Here is an 8,657-nt window from a genome sequence, read left to right as displayed (position 1 = left end):
GGGAGGAAGGGGAGGAAGGGAAGGGAAGAGAAGAGAGATCTGTAGCACGGGCGCAAGCACACCAGGCGAGGGAGGGCCGAGCCGCACCCCGACTCGCACCAGCCTGGCTCGCGTCACTCCGGTTCGAGTTCCCTTTTCGGGGGTGCGGGTGCGGGTGCGGGGCCGTGGCGCGTGTGTGCGGACCGACCCGCACGGTTGGCTACCGGCTGGCTCGTCCCGTCGTCCGTTCGGCCCTTCGGGAGAGCTGGTTCGTTCGTTCCTTCGTGGGCGGATGCGGGCGCGCGGGTGGGAACGGACCCGGTTGGGTTCGAGCAAGCGTGCAGCCTCGTCGTGTCCGCGCGCGAGCTGGCTGAACCGGGTCAGGCTGCGCGCGTTCCACCACCAGGTCTTTGCACGTACGACGGCCGCTGGTCGACGGCCGCCAGGCGGTGGAGGGAAGGAGGGAGGGAGGGAGGTGCTCCGAGTTTTTCAAATTCAAAAACGGTGGAGGGAGCGTGCCGTCAGCTTGCTTGCTCAGGTAGGGCAGGGGGGCAACGGTTGGCTCGCGCCAAGTGCCCGGACTTGCTGCTTGTGTGCTGCGGTGCCCCTTGGCACTCTCGCTCCTCGCCCGCGGTTGCTTGTGTGCGGGTGTGCCCACCTGTGGGCTAGGTGCGAGGTGTGCTGGTGTGACTACACCTGCGTAGTTGTTTGTACCTCTGATTGCTTCTAGTTCTATCTTTGCACATAGGCTTACACTAAACTTCGTGAACGTCTCCACACCCGTATGTGAGATAGGCAAAATGTTGTAACTGGTGTCCCTCTCGAATTGCTTGTTTATGTAGTTCAATTCAGCCATAATAATCTACATGATTAGAAGTGTACAATTGAACGGTGCGATGAACCAGGTGCAGTGTGCCATTATGATATGTTATATGATTCTTTGATGCTAAATCGTAAGCCCTAGGGAGTGCTATGTTGTAGCATAGCATCTTCCCAAGCTCGGCTGACTAGTCAATCATTTTTATTTCAATTCATGTCACTAGGGCACTGGTTGAATACTAGGTGAGGCTATATATTGGAGCAAATGGTTCAGACAACTGCCTCTGAGCGATTTCCACGTGTTTTACTTGTCACATGGGCTTTTTTTAAATCATTGATAAGAAAGTAAATGTGAAACCTATGAGGATTATATGAGAATTCCGAATCCTAAGAGAATGGTCATAAGGATTAGATGAAGCGATCGCAGTTCAAACATGCCTATAGTCAACTTCAAAGGTGAATTGAATAGCATGATAAGACACAATGATTGAAGAAATTGGTAAACCTTTAATTAATAACACAGAATCCAAAGCAATTTGAAACTAAGTTTTAAAATTCTTAAATTCTAGTTACAGGAGATTCTCTCATGAGCTGACAACGTGTTCTCTACATTCTTCTTATGTAATATTTGTGTTTAAGTTGACAAATATAAAGGGAGATTATTTCAAGGGCATAACTTCGAGAAGGCTGAAGCACAAGTTTATTTTTTTAGTTTAATGCTAACTGCTATTTTGGTTCTTTGGTTTGGGTTAAGGTATGTTCACTTCTCCCGCCGTGTCATTTTTTGCAAAAGAAAATTTGTGTGCCTCGGTCCTCTTTGTTTGTTTGGGTTAAGGCATGGCGTTGGACCGGGCTAATAAGGAAAAGTCTAATTCATTTCAGGCCGAAAACCTATACCAAGGCCCATGATCTTAACAGCTTATCAGACAGAATTATCGAGTTGGGCCTGATTGCAATGCTAGTTGGGCCAGAAGAGGCCGGGCCTGCTCAGGCCGGATTGATCTACTTGTTACATTACATATCTGCCCAGTTCATCACCTCGCAAACATAAATCTTTGCATTCAAAGAAAACTGAATTCTATAAGGATGCCGCTGGATTGGTGGAGCATAATGTCCAAATCTTGGTGCTGTTTAAACTACTACTTAAAATCATCGGCAATAGTTGCCAGAAAAGAATATTAGGGGACATAACTGTTTAGTTCGTCAGCACAATATCAATACACAATGTAAATCTCAGCTAAGTGCGAAGTAATTGGTAAATCGACATTCAACTGCAGATGTTCACAAAGACAAAGCCACTCGAAACGCATTATGTACAAATACAAGCATAATGATTTCAGTTGTGTTTAAATAATTTTAAAAATTGTTCCTGAAGCACTGCAAATCTGATGTGTCTCCTTTATTAGTACATAACTACATGGAAGACCTTTACATGGAATGGTGGAAGTAACTATCAGAAATGCAGATCAGACGTACAGAAATAGCAGCATCCAAGCTGACGAGCTGTTGATTGATGCCTGTTCCTTGGGAGCATCGTTGACGGAGCAAAATTAGTGATGACTTTGCGATGTGTCGGGCAGAAGGTCCAAATGACCCCTTTGTAAAGCATATTCATAGGATGTTGGGCAGCTTCGGGGAGGTGTGTAGCAAAGCTCATGTGAGGCTAAAGGTTAAACGTTACGCTGCAGGTGTTGAGTTGCCGGCGAGGTTGAAAGGTCTGGATGAGGCTTTGGGGACCAACATTAGGAAGGAGATCCTCGCAGCTCACGCGCTGGGGGCAGGTGAGGAGTACAATCCTTACAACCTGTCGTTGGTGTGGGGGTCTAACTCGGAGGAGAGTGGGCGTTGTGCAGATGCCGGAGGTTCAAGTGGTCAGATTCCAGTTGTGGTTGCCCATAGGAGGGGGTGACATTTTCAACAAAGATACCTACTCGACTGCCTTTCGCGAGAAAAGGCCGCGGCTCCGACCCAACACCTTATTTCGTTTCCCTTCCGAAAGATAGAAGAGGGGGTGACGTTTTTTCAAAGCATGTTAACTTTTCATCTATCTTTCGCAAAGAAGACTGTAACCCCGGCAAGCAGATACAGGTTCCAATAGGAAGGCACCTCTCCGACATTTCCAACCAATTTCTTCTCCTCATCCTACTCAGGAGCGGCACAACCCAATCAATGGAGCTAGGAGGAGGGCGACGTTCGGGACAGCAAGCATAGCGCACGGTACTGAACCTAAACCCGGGACTCGGAAGTTAAACCCGAGGCTAGGGCAAGCGCAGCTTAACCACTAACCAGAAGCGGCCTCGCAAGAGGTACAAGGCTCCTCTCCTTTCTTTGGACGCAGGTCATGTTGGATATATAAGCACTTTTAGTTTTAACTTAATCCAGAAATAAATCATGAATATGATAAACAAGCGGCAGATTAAACTAGACATGTCTACGCAAGATCTAGACAAGTCTATCATTGCAAACAGAATCAGAGATTCTACCATACTATCCAGTGCTATTAGACTGCAACAGATCAAAATAGCTAGTATGGAAGACATAATGTGAGTTAAGAGGACGTACGTTTCTTTCTTGATGAAAACCGGTTCCTGGACGACAACCGGATACAGCAGGCGACGACGATCAGCAGCCTGACGTTGTTCGCGACGACGAGTGAGGCCCGAGCGACGAAGAGGTAGACGAGCCGTGGTGAAGAAGTCGACGAAGAACTTGATGAAGCGGAGGAAGCGATCGAGCAGTCGCGCAGAGCGCTTCCCAAAAACCTTATTCGCCCTCTCCCGGTGCAGGATCGCTGAAGACGACGGTTCCGGAGACCTGCTCTCCCAATCGCCGGTGCACGCCGACAAACGGGATGGAGTAGGCTACGGTGGCGGCGCAGCAGCGAGAGGAGGCAAAACCCTAGCTCGAATAGATCTACTTCTGGTAGAGGCCGATAGGTCGCATATATAGGAGAGCCCACGATTATCACGTCGCGATCGTGATCTAAACCGGTTAGGATTCCATATATCTCGCTGACTTAATGACCAAGTAACCAAAAAATAAAACGGCAAAAGGAAGCCGCGCCCCCGCAAGGCGAGGGGCCGGATTTCGGCGGACCATTCACGCAGGTGCCGCGCGCCCGCGCCCTTCGCCCCGCCCGGCCCGGCGAGGCGAGGCGAGGCGAGCGAGCGCGCGCGTGTGGAGCTTTTCTTCCCTCCCACACACATAGCTTGGAGGAGTGGAGACAACTTCCATATTTAAGTTGGTCATCCCTCCCCTCCACTAGCAATGTGGGACTAAAGATTTGCACTCCACCTCTTGCCCACATGGGCCTTTGAGATTTAATTGAAATTCTGAAATTACTAATGGGCTAGGCCCATTATTTCAACAGGTCAAACACCGGGATGGCATTGCGGACTCAGACGCCAGATTCGGAAATGGACATGAAGGACTCCCTCTCCGTCGTGAAGCCAAGGAGGGGACGGCAAGCGAAGTCGGGAAGGCTCCAAATGCGAAGACTACCCGAGGTCAAGCAAGGGAAGGCGCAAAAGACGTGATGCTCAAAAGACCGTTCCAGGGGGAATATCCTACGAATGTAGCAGTTGAGCGGGGGCAATTATGTAATAAAAACTGTGCGACGTGTCGGGCATAAGGTCTAAATGACCCATTTGTAAAGCATATTCATAGGATGTAGTGGTTGAGCAAGGGTGTTTAGGGAAAGTAAGAATGTCACTTTATGACACTATAAAGGGGATACCGCCTTGCTGTAATGCACGTGCACTATTCATTGACAAGACCGCTCGTTGAAGGGATTGTGAGTCGTTTTGTTCTGGAGTCAAGAAGCATCTTTCCCAACAGTGAGTCGTTTTATTTTGGAGTCAAGAAGCATCTTTCCCAACAGTGTGTTGTGATCCTGCTTCCCCCGAGGTCGGATCCCAACATTTGGCGCCCATCGTGTTTTAAGTCGAGAAGCAGCCCACGATGCCTCCACAGAGAAAGAAAAGAACCACCACAAAACCTGAAGCCACAGAAGGAAGGCAACTTGTCTCATCCAAACCAACACAGCAGATCATGTCAGACAAGGAAGAGCGTTGTGCAAGAATCGAACAGGTCCTAAGAGCAAAGGCACTAAAAGCAAGAGCCGTGCCCAAAACTGCCAACGAAGATCAGCCACCACCAGACACCTAAGATAGACACCCAAGCGACTTCGAGGACGAACTGGTTTCGGTCCTGAGACAGCTGGAGGACTTGAAGAGGCAGAAAGCATAGTTTGCACATCACAGCAGCTAGAGGGTGACGTTTTTTGGGCGAGCACTTTTACTTCGCGGGTTCGGTCGTCGGCGCCTATCCTCACCCATGAGGGGCTGCTCTTGGGGATCACCCAAGAAAAACGTTGCCCCTCGGAGTTAGTGGGATCAAACCCTCTACAATCCGCCGAAAATCACCTAACCTCGGGGGATGAACTTTAGCTTCGGGACAGCAAGCATAGCGCACGGTAGTGAACCTAAACCCAGGACTCGGAAGTTAAACCCGAGGCTAGGGCAAGCGCAGCTTAATCACTAACCAGAAGCGGCCTCGCAAGAGGTACAAGGCTCCTCTCCTTTCTTTGGACGCAGGTCAAATACCGGGATGGCGTAGCGGACTCAGACGCCAAATTCGGAAATGGACACGGAGGACCCCCTCTCCACCGTGAAGCCAAGGAGGGGATGGCAAGCGAAGTCGGGAGGGCTCCGAATGCAACGACTACCCGAGGCCAAGCGAGGGAAGGCACAAAAGACCATTCCGGGGGGAATATCCTATGAATGTAGCAGTTGAGCAGGGGCAATTATGTAACAAAAACTGTGCGATGTGTTGGGCATAAGGTCCAAATGACCCCTTTGTAAAGCATATTCATAGGATGTAGTGGTTGAACAAGGGTGTTTAGAGAAAGTAAGAATGTCACTTTATGACACTATAAAAGGGGATACTTCCCTGCTGTAACGCACGCGCACTATTCATTGACAAGACTACTCATTGAAGGGATTGTGAGTTGTTTTGTTCTAGAGTCAAGAAGCATCTTTCCCAATAGTGTGTTGTGATCTTGCTTCCCTCGAGGTCGGATCCCAACACGATCGGTGGCGGCCGAGGTGCAGGCAGCTGGCAGAGGTGCGTGGCACTGGGTAGACAGCATCCTCGGGTGGCGTGGTGATGGCCCTTGGGGGCACAACGGTCGTTGGCTCACAAGCTCGCACGGCGGTTCTACGGGGACACTATGGCCGGCATAAGCGCTCCTCGCGGGCAGGCGGTGAGGGTGCTCCCCGCTGGCACATGCAGCCGGTGGTGTGGCTTCTGTCACCGTGGTGCAGCACGACGGCACCGCTTAACGCAGGCAACGATCGAAGACTTGGATGCTCACACCGGGGGGGCGGTTGTCGGGTATCGGGGGAGCGGGTAGAAGCAAGTGTGCCAGTTCATCCATTAATGGTTCATCCCTTTTTCAAGTCTTTAATCGCGTGTCAGCAGTTGCCACTGGGCTTTGTTTGATGCCAATGTCAAGCATCCATATCACCTTGTCCATATCATCACATAGCGCAGCTGCCTATAAATTGCAGCCGGCAACGTCCATTCAAGAATCACCTCTCAACACAAAACCAATAAACTTAGCTAGGTAACCAAGGAAGGTAGCAGCAAAAGGAGGCAATGGAGGGAAAGAGGACTACCGCTTTGATGGTGATCATGTGCCTGGCCATCTTGAGCCTCAATGTTAACCCAGCCACCGCGGCACAGTGCAGCTGCTGCGTATCCGCTCGGGCAAAAGCATGTTGTTTTGCTTGTATTACTGCGGTGGCTCCGACTCACTCTGCAAGAACACTTGTTGTTTCCCTTGTGTTCTGTCCGATTCTGGTAAATTCAATAAACTCGCTCTATTCAATACATTTAATTTGTTATATGTACATACAAGCTTTGTAGCATATCGTGGACTAATACGTATGTGTGGCCTTCCATGCATTTTGGTTAATGTAATTTATTGACTTCACTTCCCATCTCACAACATCAGGCATATTACTTACATCATGAAGACATCTTGTACTCTATTTCCACTGCAAAATTAACTCATGCGCTAATGGGATTTCCATATCTCAATTTGACAGTTGCTGCTAAGATGGAAGAAACGGCAGTGCTTGCTAAATGGAAGATGCTAAGGACGAGCCTAAAACATAGCATGAATGCCATTCATAGGCATATGTTACTGTGCTTCAAGCTATGGCCAAGTTATGTTAATGTTTATCTCCAATAAATTGTTCACCATATGGGGTGACCTCTAGTTGATCCATCTGTTGGTCTCAACTATATGTATGCCGTGCATATGTGTGCGCGCGCGTGTGATGACAAGCATATTTAATTCCTCTCGCTGCTTGTAATAAGGACACAGACACCACCGTGATATGTGTCATGAGCAGTCTAATATGTTTATGTATTGTCTCTGGCCTTAGCAATTTTAATGAAACATGATTATTATTATTATCTATGTGTGCATGTTTTTTACTTAATTTATTCTCGGTGAATTTTTGATGTTTTTGTGAGCTTTGGACTGTGGGAGATAATTAAGATTATCATGCGAAAGAGGATTTCGAATCATAGTAGGAAAGCTAAAGTGGGAAAGAAACTTGGTCGATACCTGGGCTGCTATCACTTTCCTTATTTTCTCGGACCTCGGAGACTTGGTGTTAGGGGAACAATACAAACACACTAAAGGCGGTACAGCTACGAAAAGCCAACATGATGAGTGGAAAATACACTTATTTTTATCCTCGTTTAAATTAACCGGATATAACTCACCGATTTGATGAGATATCTCTCTAGATATGCAAATTATTTTTTTATTTATAAATTCTAGTTTTTACTATCGTACCAGTTTGTATAAATGCCGGCTCTGGTGCTTATTATATGTGTTGGCTTCATTATGCCGGCTCTTCCTTCCGATCTCTTTATGTTAATTTTTATAATCGGAAACGTGAGATTGGACTAACTATATAGTTTCAACAACCATTAAAAAAATAAATATTAACAATATGAAATCGGCATGCATGGTGTCGTGTCCCTGGTGTGTGCTATCCGTGTGTGAGGAGTGAAACTGAGAGAGGATGTATGGTGCCTGACAATCACAAGACATCTCCATGTTCAAGCACAACCACAATACAAATGCATGCCTGCCCTTGGATCCGACTGGTAGCTAGATTTGTGTACTGACCACTGCTGGCAACATCATAGCTTGTGTGCTGGCTTGATGCGGGTGAACCACGAGGGCAAGACCAGTGACCTGGCAAGGTGAGGTGGGTCACTCAGACATGGTGCATAGTCTGAGGTGAGTCTGCTTTATTCCAATCTCTTTCAACAGTATTAGACATCCATCCATCATGATTTGTGATGTACCTGGATTTATTATTACATAATACAGCATTTCCCATCTAACTATTCCCATAAGGTTTCCATACACTGCACAACCATGATGAATTCTTGATTGATTTTTGGAACGCCGAAAGCACGATCGTTGCTATCCTTTATAATTTCATTAAATTGCCATTAACCACGATACATTATAGAGATATGCATGATACTTAATCGATGCATCAGCTCTCAACAGTATCGTTCTAACGTTAGGGATCAAACTGCTAGCAATACGAGGGGAAGGGGTAAAGATCTATCGGACCTAGTATAGATAAAGCGATAACAACATGCAAGGTCGAACTAGCCGATACGATCAGATAAATTGTGAACGTTTAAACAAGACTAGGAAGCCGATGAGAAGAACCTAAGCAGATCTAATTAAGCAGTTAAATAACTATGAGCAACGTCGAAGACAAATGGAATATTGGATAAAGCCTATAAAGTTTTATTTA

Source organism: Setaria italica, chromosome VIII (genome assembly GCF_000263155.2).
Source record: "Setaria italica strain Yugu1 chromosome VIII, Setaria_italica_v2.0, whole genome shotgun sequence".
NCBI lineage: Eukaryota > Viridiplantae > Streptophyta > Magnoliopsida > Poales > Poaceae > Setaria > Setaria italica.
Note: the sequence above shows the minus strand (reverse complement) of the source record.